Raw genomic sequence first — 13,483 nt, 5'->3', positions numbered from 1 at the left:
ATATTTTCTCTCTGAAATAACTTTATTTGTTGGGTAAAGGTAATGGGTAATTGCTGTTGATGTTTCACAGTCAGTAACAGACTGGGTTCTAAGGATTCTCACCAAAGTGATTTTGTGCGCCTTGAATCACGAGCAACGTCAACCCCTCTTTTTCTCCACTCTTAGCAACGATTTCAAATCAACTAATAACAGAACCTGGACTAACCCCTTCAAATGTAATTTTGAATGACAGGGAATGGAACTAAACTGGAGGAGCAATATTCGCCTTCTATATTGTTCATTCATAATTTAGACTTTGCACTCAGCCTTAAGTACATATTACAAGAAAACGTTTCTCTTCCTTTGGCCACTAAACAATCTGATGCATTTTGAAAAGCACTGAGCACATTCTTGAGATATTTTCCTTCTCTCTCTCCCGCTGGCTCTTCCCCACCCAGGAAGTATGTAATGACTGAAACAAACAAAAACAAACGGTCATTGTACCTTTACTGTGACCTGGAACTAAAAGCCAATTAGTTTGTTAATATGCCTTCTGTATTTTGTGTTTGTTCAGGGCACATGGATCATTAACACACCCAAAATAAAAGCAGCAATGTGACCTAAGTCTCCTAATAGACTGTTGCTGCCAGCCTTAGCATTCACAAGGGCTTGCTTGCAAGGCAGGAATATGCTGCTGCAGCAGCAAATCTGTTTTCAAGTGGGGGGCACACAGCCATGCTATTATTATGCACCAACATAAACATGCTGATGGGCATCCCAGAAGATAACTTTGGCTTTAAAGCACTGCGTCAGCAGCCCAAGATAAGCTATATTTGCACTTCTTGAGAAGATAATCATAGAGTTGGGAGAACTCAATGATCATCTAAGGCAGAGAGGCTGGATTTGCCATGACTAAGCCATCTCTGACTGATGTTTACTCAGCTTGATGTAGGCAAGAAAGCCCACACAGCTTCCCCATCTATTTCCCTGGCCAGTAGCTCTCCACTAGCCTGAATATAAAAATGTAATCTTACCTTTTCGTCATGTAAATCAGCTACCTCTTGTTAGGAAAAGGCACTCAGCCAGTTGCTGATTCCTAATGGAATAAACAAGGGAAACGGTTGCTATTCTGGGAGGATATCTGGGAAGATAAATTCAGAAAGAGAAGACTCAATGTCCTGAGGATGCATTGCAAATATATGACCATAATAGTGGAAGTATGAGCTGATTCTCTACTTTTTAAAATTCAATTTCAGAGGATTTATTTTACCTTTCTAACCTTTGTAATAGATACAGAAATGTGTATAGATAGCTAGTTTCTAATTCCTGTGTCAAAGAATACTTATCAATAGATCTAGGGCATTAACCTCCTTTATTCAGGGTCTCATAAGTTCTGGCTAAAGACAGTTTCTTTGGAGCAGGACACAGAGCGGATTTGCTGCCATCAGCCTTCAATGGACTGCTTCGTTTTCCCAGGCTATTGTTGCAAAGCATCTAGACACTTTTTAAACTGTTAACAACAGTTTAACAGTAGTCCTAGAAATGTTAGATCAAGTGAGATACTTTTATTGGTGAAACACTGAGAGACAGACTTCAGTAAAAGGAGCAATTCAAAAATGGAAAATAAAACAATACAACTTGAGATGAAGGTCAAGTGCTGGTGTTAAACAGAACTCAAAATGGATTAATTCAGTGCAAACAGCTGTCCTTATTTGCTCTGTAGACACTGAATTCCTTTAAATTGTTGCTCATCTTCATTTTTCTTGAATGCTCACCTGTCCAAAGCCTGATTTTGATTGTAAGTGAAAAAGCTGTTGGAAGGACATTCTTAACTCACTTACTTGGAAGTTAAGTTCCACTGAAATAAATAGGGCTTATTTCCAAGCGACAATGTTTAAGGACATGTTATGAATTCCAGGGACGCGGGTGGCGCTGTGGGTTAAAGCCTCAGTGCCTAGGGCTTGCCGATCGAAAGGTCGGCAGTTCGAATCCCCGCGGCGGGGTGCGCTCCCGCTGTTCGGTCCCAGTGCCTGCCAACCTAGCAGTTCGAAAGCACTCCCGGGTGCAAGTAGATAAATAGGGACCGCTTACTAGCGGGAAGGTAAACGGCGTTTCCGTGTGTGGCTCTGGCTCGCCAGAGCAGGATGTCACGCTGGCCACGTGACCCAGAAGTGTCTTTGGACAGCGCTGGCCCCCGGCCTCTTTGAGTGAGATGGGCGCACAACCCTAGAGTCTGTCAAGACTGGCCCGTACGGGCAGGGGTACCTTTACCTTTACCTTTATGAATTCCTGGGGAAAGGGGCTGGAGTGTTGTTTTTAAACAACTAAATTAACAACCCTGGGAAACAGAGAAATAATATGAAACAACGTTAATGAAGAAAGGAAAATAAGGGCAGGAAGGAAGGCAGGATATGCAGCGGGGCAAAAAGAGAAGAGATTCATTCATGCATTACTTAGGGTGTGAAATGGGTTATCCTCAGCTACGAAAAAGCATTTTTTCTAGCTTAATCTTTCAGCATGTGACTCTGCCTAATAAATTCACTTAAAACTCTCCAGATTCTGCACTTAATAAAAATAATTCCATAAAGAATTTCTAGTTTAGTGTTCTGAAAGATAGGCTATTTATTATTAAGTGATTTGGCCAACACCCCACATCGTATGCTAGAAAGCCAGGGTGATAACTCACGCTTTGAATGCCCAACTCAGTTATTAAACCCAGAGTTCACCCTTCCTCTTTCTGTAGCTCCGTTCATGAAAATATATTTACCACAAATCATTCACTGTCCCATTTTGGCACAGACTAAAGCACAGAGTCTAGAGTGAATACAATGTAATCAAATACCTCACTTCTCCCTGCTGTAGGATAAACGCTTCTACATTGTAAGATGCCCATGAAGGAAGGAAATTCAAAGGTATCTCTTTACTGAGAATCCATAAATGTCCTCAGAAATCCTGTGGGATGGAAACATTTACTCCTCAGGAGCTTTGGAATGGGTCAGAGGGCCCCATATGTTAATAACCAGATGTTGTACTTTGCTTTGGGATTGATTGTAATGAAGAGTGGGCTATAAATCAGATCAATAAATGATAGATAGATGATAGATAGATAGACAGATGATAGAAAGATAGATAGACAGGCAGGCAGGCAGGCAGACAGATAGCTGCTGTGGTCACCCCTGGGCCAGCACATCATCCCTGTCTTGTGGGTGAAAATGTGCCTTGGCTCTTACCATCTTTGCAGATGCCTCTTAATTTTTCTCATAGAAATGCCTCCATCAAAGGAAGTCTGTCTCCCACTGGAGCACTATGACAAGCCCTCAGAAGAATGTAAACTTGATCAGGGGTGCAGCTGAAAACATGTACACCAGCTCCATATCTAATGTCCCTCTGTCTTTTCAGTAGAGAAGACTGCCATGCCTCCAATTTTGATCTCTGTATTTGCTATCGCTCATGCTCAGTGCATTTTTCAGCTATTTGTTATTTATTATTTCTTTGTGAAATGTATAATGCCCTCCAGCAGGTGACCCCAGGGTAGAAAATACATGGGTTCATTAAAACACAGCACTGTAAAAAAGAAGATGGAGAAGATAGAGGAGGAGAAGACACATAGCCATGTGGTGCCCAATTTAGAACGGTTTGTATCAGTGCTTCCCAACGGTGTGCTCTGACCCACTTGAAAAATAAGGCACCATGTAACAGCAGTGGCATGGCATGGGTGAGGCAGGGGGGCCTTGGCCCCAGGCACAAATTTCTGAGGGGGCACAACCAGGCACACCCACAACAGATTCCCTCATCGAGGCCGGAGCTGTGAGGAGGCAAGCTGCTCCCTGGTCTGGCCTTTGGAGCTGGGGCTGCAGCGGTGCCTCCTCCTTCTTGTGGCCAACAAAGGGGTGCCAATGTGCACCCCACCCCTGAGCCAGCCAAGAGGGAGGGAGGGTGAGGGCACCACCACCCACTGAGGACAAGGGGAGGAAGAGAAAGGTGGGAAAGCACTGTTGGAGCCACAGAGCGCCCACTGCAAGGACAGGAGGGCAAGGCAACACAATGGCATTCCTAGTTCCAGGTTGGGACTGGTTTGCAAGGAGATACTCCCTTGATTAGATGCTGGCCAGTGAAGGGCTTGAACGCTGCCCAGTCCACCAGATGGGCGCAATACTTGCCCCACCCCGGGCGCTGGCAACCCACACTATGCCCCTGTGTAACAGTCACTCTGACAGAATAGGGATTGTGATGGAATTTCCTGATACAACATGTGTTAGTTACAGTTGATAGATGAGGGACTTTGTCAAAATATTTTTGAGAGACAAAGCAGAGATCACCATTATCTACCTGATCAGCCCCATCCACATATTTGCCGACACTTCCAGAGAACTCTAAAAGGAAAGTCATGCTGATTCTTCTTCAGCCAGACTTGTTCTTCTTCATGCTTGGTAATTCTATACAGTGGTACCTCGGGTTAAGAACTTAATTCGTTCTGGAGGTCCATTCTTAACCTGAAACTGTTCTTAAACTGAGGTACCACTTTAGCTAATGGGGCCTCCTGCCGCCGCCGCGTGGCCGCCATGCAATTTCTGTTCTCATCCTGAAGCAAAGTTTTTAATCTGAGGTACTATTTCTGGGTTAGCGGAGTCTGTAACCTGAAGCGTCTGTAACCTGAAGTGTGTGTAACCCGAAGTACCACTGTATTGAATAATGCTTTCCATAGATTTACCAAGAACAGAACTGATTTCCTGGATTCCCAGATCTCTCGATAAAAATTGGTGTTGCATTGCTCTGTGAGGCACCTACATTTGTATCTTAGGCAGACAGAGGACGGGTTTGTTCCCAAACCCCCAAACTTTAGAACAAAATCATGTTTTATTCTTTACTGTTTGTTATTCAGATTTTACCAATTATTCCGACTTCGGTAAATGCACCTTTTCCTAAATACTGCAGGCAGGCGTGCAGCTAACACAAAACAATAATTAAAGATTTCAGTGCCAAGCATCTACCCCAGACAGTCATACATTTGCCAACATTGCTGGCTCAACTTCAGTCCTTTTGTAGGACACACAGGACTGTGACAAATAATGGCTCTTTTCCAGGTCTTCCTTTTGTGTGAGATGAATTTCAAGTAGGAAGTTCAACAAGCTTAGATGCATTTTATATTGTCAGCTTATAGATTTAAGAGAATATTTAAAGCACCCATGAGATGCAGGGCAACAATTTTTTAAAGGAACTGTCACAGTTAAAATGGGTTGGGGGGGGGGTAAATACAACGGAAACTAATGCAGCCAACGAGATCCGAATTAACATTTAAACCTTGATTGCACGAAAGCCGAAGGCCTGCTCAATCGATTCAGTCTCTCTATTTATACTTTGCCTCATCTCATTTGCATTTAATTTCATAGCGTAGGCTGCTGTGGCCCTGTCCAATGCAAATGAATAGGGACACACACTCAGGTTATTCCATATTACTCTATGTAGCTACATTGCCAGGTATAGATTTCCGAGTCCGATTGGGATGGAATGAGCATGGGAACATCCTAAGAACATAGGAAGCTGCCTTATACCATGTCAAGCCATCGCCCCATTTATCTCATTACTGTTGAAATGGACTGGCAGTAGCCCTCAGGTTTTCAGACAGGAGACATTCCCAGCCCTACTGGAATATGTTATCATAAACATTGAACAGAGATGTGAGTGAGTTCTGGCAGCAAAGTGGAGTAAGAAATGAGAACCTAAAAATCTATCTGGGCAAGACACACTTATGGGAGGGATTTGACTTTTCCTGTCTATGACAGAGGGAGATAGATTGGATGTAAATGCCCCCATCTCCATCAGAGGAATGTTGGAGAGTATGGGTTTCTAAACCTCTGCATCTCTCCATCCTTGCTGGCCAGAGGTATTGTCACAGTTCAAGCACACATTCCAGCCAGGCAAAAGCACTGGAGGAGGACCAGGGAAGGGCATGGTCTGGGCAGAGGGGGTGTATCTGGAGAGAGTATTGAAGGCCAAATAGAGGGACCTGGATAGCCACTCTTGGCTCCCTGGCCTGAGGTTCCTGACCTCTGATCCACAGCAAGTTAATAGAGCTTTCCCACAACATACCTCATAGCTGGCATTCCAAATGGTGCATTTATCATTCTGTCCCTGCCTTCTTACATAGTCAGTAGCAAGATCATTGATTCAATTATGCGGTGTTGTTTGTCTGCAAAAAGCTATTATAAAATTGAAAATTTTACCTAGAGCTCCAACTTTCTCATCCATCTTCCTATTTTCATTATTCCATCCATGACGCAATTTAAACAAACAAAATAAGATAAGATGATTTATACGGCACAATAAGTGCCAAAACATCTTCCTCTACTCGGTTTTGGTATGATAAAGAAGTTGCCAAATGGATTGTACTAAGCCAAGGAAGTCTTGCTGTCAGCCAAGGTCTTACAAGGAAGGGAAAATATTTGGAAACAAACAAGTTCCACATTCTAGATTATGACTGGTAAAGAAAAAGCGATTTATATGCGTTGTATATGCAATATAACATTCTGCCACCAGATGGCACTGTGGAGTCCCATTTTTCTCTACCTGTTTTCCCTGTTTAAATTTACGACGCATTTAACTGAAACGCTTCTTTGATGTATCTAGATCCAGCCTTTGTATAAACCAGCATGTTAAATTAAGTGCTTTACCATCACCTCAATCAGCAATTGTCTGCAATATAGATTAAGTGAAACAGCTTGAAATGAGTTTGGATAGCCCAAGAAGGTCTTAGACTTTCCAGCTCCATGCCCCATGTTCAAATGTTTTGGAACTGCAGAGTGGGTAAAAATAAAAATTTTGCTTTCTGCAATTAGTCGTGAAGGGGAAACTGTTCAACTTTTAAAAGCCAAACATTCCCCCAGGTTAACAACAACCCCCCTGATAGGAACTTTAGCAATTCTTTGGATCCTGATTATAATATAAAACAAAATTTCATCTCAATATTGAGGAGGTTTTGCAATTTTACAAAACGTTCCATGCTTCCCATGTTGGAGGTCACAAATGTATCACTGTGGAAAATATAAGGAAATGCTTTCGTCATGGCATAACATGACAGGAATAATCCACACACCAGTTACAATTTAATTTCTTGCTTGACTGGATTTCATACTACGTTTTCTTGTATTGGTACCTTTGTGAATATACGTATATTTCATTTGAGCAATAGGAAGAAACTCACAACAATTCAGTTAGCCTGACATGGAGAAATGTCTCTATTTAACAGTGAAAACTGTTCTCACCTGTATCAAGTGTTTATTTTGGTGCCATCCCGTTTTGAAGTCCTTATATCCATATCAGAAGTTCCATTTCTCTTCTTACTGGCTCAGATAAAAGCTCAGCCTTGCAGATAAGTATCTGGTGTGCAAATGAGATATGAGAATCTTTCCTTTTTATGGAGTCTTTCTGGCAGAACTTGCAGTGACAGCATCTTAGGGTAGAACAATTCGGGGGGGGGGACAAGTCTGCATTGTGATAAAACTGTTTTTCTTACTGAATAAGCAGAGTAGTAGTTCAATGGGTCATGAAAATTATGTTTTCTAAATGTTTGTTCTCAGGGATGGGGTGTTTCATCACTGCACTTGAGGGATCGTTGCACGTACTCTCCTCAAAACAAAGATATATATGTGTCACTTTCCATCAATACGGAGACATGCTGCAATAAAATAAAATGCAAAGGAGAGTCATATTCTACAGCTCTGAACCGCTTCAGGTTTCTTTACACCTTTCACAGGAACATGGGATATAACTTGTATTTATGATCTAGAGTTCCTGAGATGCAAGAGGGTCACAGAATTTTCACCTAAAAATAACCCTTACATGTCTATTCAGAAGGGAGATCCTTATATGCGTCTGTGGGCACAAGTACCTGCTGCTGGCTATGAAGATACCTAGCCTGGAACTTAAGATGCCCTGAGAGTTAAGCCAGTGTAGTGGCAATGCAAAACCTAGAAGGCCAGGAGTGCCGGGCAGTGAAATTTTTCGTAGGTTAGGGCCAGAGGCGCCAGCTTGTGAAAACAATGGGGAGGGGCTCTTGGACCCCATCAGACCTCCCTCCCTTAGCCAGGAAGAAGTTTCCCAGATTTTGGGAAGAAGGTGCCAGGCTTTAATACTTTAATATTCTAATTTACCAGTGACATTTAGGGAACTAGCATAGTCTGACTACACGCCACTGAAGGCCAGGGTTCAAATCCAGACTCAGACATGAAGCTCACTGTGCGGCTTTGGGCCAGTCATGTTCTCCCAGCCTACCTCACAGGGTAACTGTGAGGATAAAATGGAGAGGTTGGGGGAGCATGTAGGCCTCTGCCAGGTCCTTAGAGGAAAAGTGGACTATAGTAGTAGTAGTAACCATCATCACATTTCATCGAACTTGTTGGGACATTCTGTCACATAATGCTGACATTTCAACAATATTATGAAGCCACCTCATGCACTAATGGCAACTTGAGGGCCCAGGTGCCAGGGCTGTTGGTGGGTGGAGATTTTTGTGATTACTTCGATATCTCCACCAAGCACCCTACACTTGGGGAGAAATTTGGGGCATTATATATGTTCAAGTTTCTATGATTAAGCTGTTCATCACTGCACCGTGTTAATGGACAAACTACCCCAGGGTAATCGGGGCACGACCCTTCAGTTTGGCCTATGCAAATGAAGAAATGGAAATAGGCAGATAGGATTCTCAGTTGCTTCCCTTAAACCATATCTGACAAACGAAATTGAGTACTGTGCATTAGGATCGCTGGAGCTGGGGAGCAGCTCCAGCGATTTCAATCCTATTGCATCAAATCCCTTACCTGAACATACTGTTCTCCCTAATTTGAACCAAGACAAGTAGATAATGAACACATAATGATGCACATCATTTTTCAACCAGGAGTCAAATGCTCGCATATCAAGCTGCCTTTAAACTTGGACTAGTTAATCAGAAACATTGTGAATTTGAAAGGCCTAATAAAAAAGGCCACAGTTGCTAAGCTTCAGACTGCCATTGCATATATAATTTCTTGTTTTGGAGAGCCTGTCATTGCTGGTAAAGGTTTTAATTGTGAGTGAGACACCAAGGTGAATGGAATGAATGCAAGGAAATGACCCTGGAATGAGACTGACTTGCACCTCTAAATTACATCAAAAAATTCAAGTAATCATTCAATCAAAGAATCCTTCATTTTCTGAGCCAAATGCAATCTTAATACTATGCATACTGATTATTTGGTCGAGAGCAAAAATTGCAGAGTTTTGTTCTAGATGCTTTTAGAGCAAAACTACATTGTTTGTCTTTCTGCAGAATTCTGTCTGGTAGAAGATCTGTGCCAGGAAATAGCAATGCTGACACTAGGTGAATAAATTTTCTTTGAAATCCGGGATCAAATCTTCTGCGAAATACGCAACCTGCCAGAATGTCATGTGTAGGGCACCATATCCCTCCTTCTCATCATGGTTATAGTTCTCTCTATTCTGGTGAAGCCAACCAATCAGCTGTATGCAACAAAATCCTTGCATACACACAGAGAGCAATCCTAACACAACTACACTAAACAAAATATTCCCTGAACCCACATATGTTCATCCACTCCCTGCAAGAAGCTTGCTCCCAGGGTCCCTGCTCCTGGGTAGAAAAAATGGTTCTTAAATTACAGTTTCTCAACAATTATAAGACATCCTCTCTCCCAAGGGATTATTCTGCCTCAAGCAGTTCCATCCATTAAAACCCTAAGCCTCCCATGGGCAAATTGTTAGGCACTTCACTGTTGTGAAGCCTACAGCAGGGATGGCGGAATATGGCTTGAGGGCCATATTCCCTTGTAGACAGCCTTCTGGGGGCCACATGCCAGCTGTGGACAGGGCCAGAGGCAAAGTCAGCAGAGCAACAGATGTGACTCCTACCATTGTAGAGTACGCTCCATTACAGCTGTACACAAGTCTAAAGGTTTTTACATACACACAGCTCTTCATCCAGTCAAGCAAGGTTCATTTGCTTGGTACAAAGACACACTTCATCCAGGCAAAAGCACTATAGGAAGGCATGGAGCTAGATCAGTGAGCAGGTGTGATCTGGGGAGAGTTTTGAGGACTGAATGAAGATCTCCAAAGAGCCATATTTTACTCCCAGATGTGAAGTTCTCTGCCTCTGCTGAACAGCCTTCCTGTCACATATTTCCAGGCACCAACACCTACCTCTTCTTCCTAGCTGGCAGATGCAAGAGAATTAGGCCTGGAGCAACTTTCTCATTATGGTGGCTATGTGGCCTAATTTAGAGTCCTCTCTTTGAAGACACTCTTTGAGGGACACGGGTGGCGCTGTGGGTTAAACCACTGAGACTAGGGCTTGCTGATCAGAAGGTCGGTGGTTCAAATCCCCGCAACAGGGTGAGCTCCCGTTGCTCCGTCCCTGCTCCTGCCAACCTAGCAGTTGGAAAGCACATCAAAGTGCAAGTAGATAAATAGGTACCGCTCCGGCAGGAAGGTAAACGGCGTTTCCATGCACTGCTCTGGTTCGCTAGAAGCGGCTTAGTCATGCTGGCCACATGACCCAGAAGCTGTACGTCGGCTCCCTCGGCCAATAAAGCGAGATGAGTGCCGCAACCCCAGAGTCGGCCACGACTGGACCTAATGGTCAGGGGTCCCTTTACCTTTACCTTTGAAGAGAAGTCAGAGGGCAGCCCTCTGTTTGTAGGACTGTCCAGCCCAAGTCAAGTTTAAAGACAAAGAACCATGTGAAGATAGAGTGCAAGGCTTAGAAGTTGACCTTCAACAGTTATCACCTAGAGCAGTGTTTCCCAACCTTGGGCCTCCAGCTGTTTTCGAACTACAATTCCCATAATCCCTGACCACTGGTCTTGCTAGCTGAGGATTATGGGAGTTGTAGTCCAAAAACAGCTGGAGGCCCAAGGTTGGGAAATGCTGACCTAGAGAGCTGACTGAGCAATCACATAGATCAACCGGTCACAGTCTTCTCTTTTTTTAGTGACATGTAAGTGGCCACCCTGCTTTTCATAGTATGTAGTTTAGTGCCCCACTTAAACGGACACATCAACCCCCCCCCAAAAAAAAATCCTAAGTCTGAATGTGCTAATAGCACGTAATGCTATGTCGGCTTATGGTTGCAGTAGTTCATGGTCACTAAATCGCCTCCTGCTAGCTGACATTAAAATCCTGATTAGACTTAATAGCTAGTCCAAGCCAGCAGAAAGGTAGCATTCGTGACTTTTTAAAAGAAAACATTTCCATTTAACTTTGGGAACATTGCATTGGCAGCTTGCTACTGCACAGTATATCAAAGAGAAGAAAATAGAAATGTAATGTAATGTAATGTAATTAACATATCTATAGTTATAGGATTCCAACCAATCGTAACTTCCAAGCAAGATACATTAAAAGGGAGATATCTATTTAACTTTACAGGGCAACTTTTGCATATACATGAGAACCAAATAGTTCCCCAGGAGTCCAAGAAACCTTTTGCAGTAAGATATTCCAACAAGTTTCTTCTAAATTCATTTATCCTTGCATCTTCACCCCATTCACACTGAAAATTTAGCCCAGAGTTGTAAGAATATTTGTAAACAGAAGTAGCAGTTTATTGTGAAGTCTTTGCAATATGACACAAATGTTAGGACAATATAACGCACACTTCTATAATAAGAAATTAACATAAAAAGGAGGGAGGGAGGGAGAAGCAAGGTTTAGACCAAACTTGGCCCTCCAGATGTTTTGGGACTACAACTCCCACCATCCCTAGCTAACAGGACCAGTGGTCAGGGATGATGATGGGAACTGTAGTCCCAAAACATCTGGAGGGCCAAGTTTGGCCATGCCTGGTTTAGACAGTCTGTTCCATCACTCCTACAGTTTGGTTCATTCTTGTCCACAAACTGAAACCAGGACATTTTGCCACTGAGGCAAAACAGAAAATGCCACCCTTTCGACTCCCCCACCCCACCCCCGATGACAAATCCTCCCCAGCCACCAGCCCCACTGACCACCTTTGCCACTCCCCCCTTTTTTTCTGTCCATGAGAAAAAAGGGAGAAAAAGGAGACCAAATTGAGACCTGTGGAGGGGAGGAAGAGGGGAAAAGGCAAAGGGGGAGGGGGAGGGGTGGTGCTCTCCTCATGGACCCAGGTATGCTATCCATCCCAACTGTCCCATATCTGCTGTCCTGAGGCAACTGCCTCACTAAGCCTCAGGGGTGTGCCAGAAACTGAAACAAGAAACTGGATAATTTTTAAAGTAACAAATTTATCTGCATAATTTTCACAAATATAACATGTGAAACCGTGACCAGCCTACTATTCTAGCAAAAAAATGTGGCGCTGTGGAATGGGGCAGGCTAGTAGTTCCTCTCTAGCAGTTCAGTAAATGAAGCACAGAATGTTTGTGAATATTCTTATCCTCACACCAGCTCAGGTAAGTGCTAGCCTATGCTGACTTCAGGTACTTTGTTTTCCCCCTCAAGTTCCTGTGACACTTTTGATGGTGACATAACTGCAATTTTATCAGTAAATGTACTGTGCTTTAATTTGTCATCTGCCTCATTACTATGGCCCAAAATATCACCCGTACTGAGACTCAAATTCTGAAAAAAAATAAAAAATAAAAATCAGAAAAGCAAATAGTGACAATGGCTTTTATGGAAAGGCAGGCCCGTGCACTGCGAAAAGATATCAACAATCCGAAAAAGGGGATGTAGAATATATGTGCCCTCTTTCCAAGGACTTGACCACTCGGAAAGGAAAACCTCCATATATTGTGCAAGTTCCAATATGAATGTGGCATATAGACCCACCTTGCAAATAAATTAGTACCCCACAAAATTCCCCCCTATGCCTGGCTATCCCTACATGTTAATTGTGCTAGTTACTTCTGACAATCGTAGTCCAAGGGGAGAAAAGAACCAGCTGACTCTGTGATTGCTCAGAATCAGGTCTAATTCACCACAGGCAACCAAACAAATAGCTAATTACAAGCTATTTAAGCATGTCTAAGAGGTGTTTCCACTCATGCACAGCACCATTATTATCATCTGGAGGTTATATATTATTTAGATTTCTTTCCTGCTCTCCTGTAGGAAGCTCTGGAGGACAACCATTATACATTTCTCTTGTTTTAGCTCCAACACAGGGCAGGAAGTTATGTTAAGGGTGCTAGTGCATTGCCCATTCCATGAAGCACAGGGATTTCCACCTAGCTGCCCCCTATCCAAAACAAAAAACAAACAAGCTCACAGCACAGTATCCACTGCATAACCACCCTCATTTTTAAATACATAGCAACTTGGTAGGCAAAGAGGAAAGGAATACCATATGGCGAATAGGGTAGATAGAACCACTTAAGTCATGCAGACCTGGAGAAGACACCTGAAGCAGCACAAGGAAGGCTGGAAGTAGGCCAGGGACAAGCACCCAACTGAGTGGTACAGCTGCCATGAATGTGCATGTGGATAACCACTCACTGGGTGTCTTTTTCTTTTCAATCCTCAG

The 13,483-nt window shown here is 43.1% G+C and overlaps 1 protein-coding gene and 1 long non-coding RNA gene across 6 annotated transcripts in view; one reads left to right on the top strand and one right to left on the bottom strand.

Moving 5' to 3' along the window:
* Positions 1 to 13,483, top strand: part of GRM1 (glutamate metabotropic receptor 1) — a 183,802-nt gene that overhangs the window by 159,821 nt on the left and 10,498 nt on the right. The gene's annotated exons all lie outside the window — the stretch shown is intronic.
* On the bottom strand, positions 39 to 13,474 carry LOC310675043. Of its 2 annotated transcripts, XR_014509879.1 has the most exons (5): positions 10,911 to 13,474; positions 7,242 to 10,766; positions 2,822 to 2,931; positions 1,014 to 1,120; positions 76 to 451 (listed from the first exon to the last, which is right to left on the bottom strand). It is a non-coding gene; the product is annotated as an uncharacterized lncRNA (long non-coding RNA). The 2 variants fall into 2 exon arrangements; XR_014509880.1 differs by lacking the exons at positions 7,242 to 10,766; positions 10,911 to 13,474 and adding an exon at positions 4,140 to 4,258 and having other exon boundaries at positions 39 to 451.

This window comes from Podarcis tiliguerta (assembly GCF_965153285.1).
Source record: "Podarcis tiliguerta genome assembly, chromosome: 3".
Lineage (NCBI taxonomy): Eukaryota > Metazoa > Chordata > Lepidosauria > Squamata > Lacertidae > Podarcis > Podarcis tiliguerta.
Note: the sequence above shows the minus strand (reverse complement) of the source record. Positions and strands in the feature narration are given on the sequence as shown.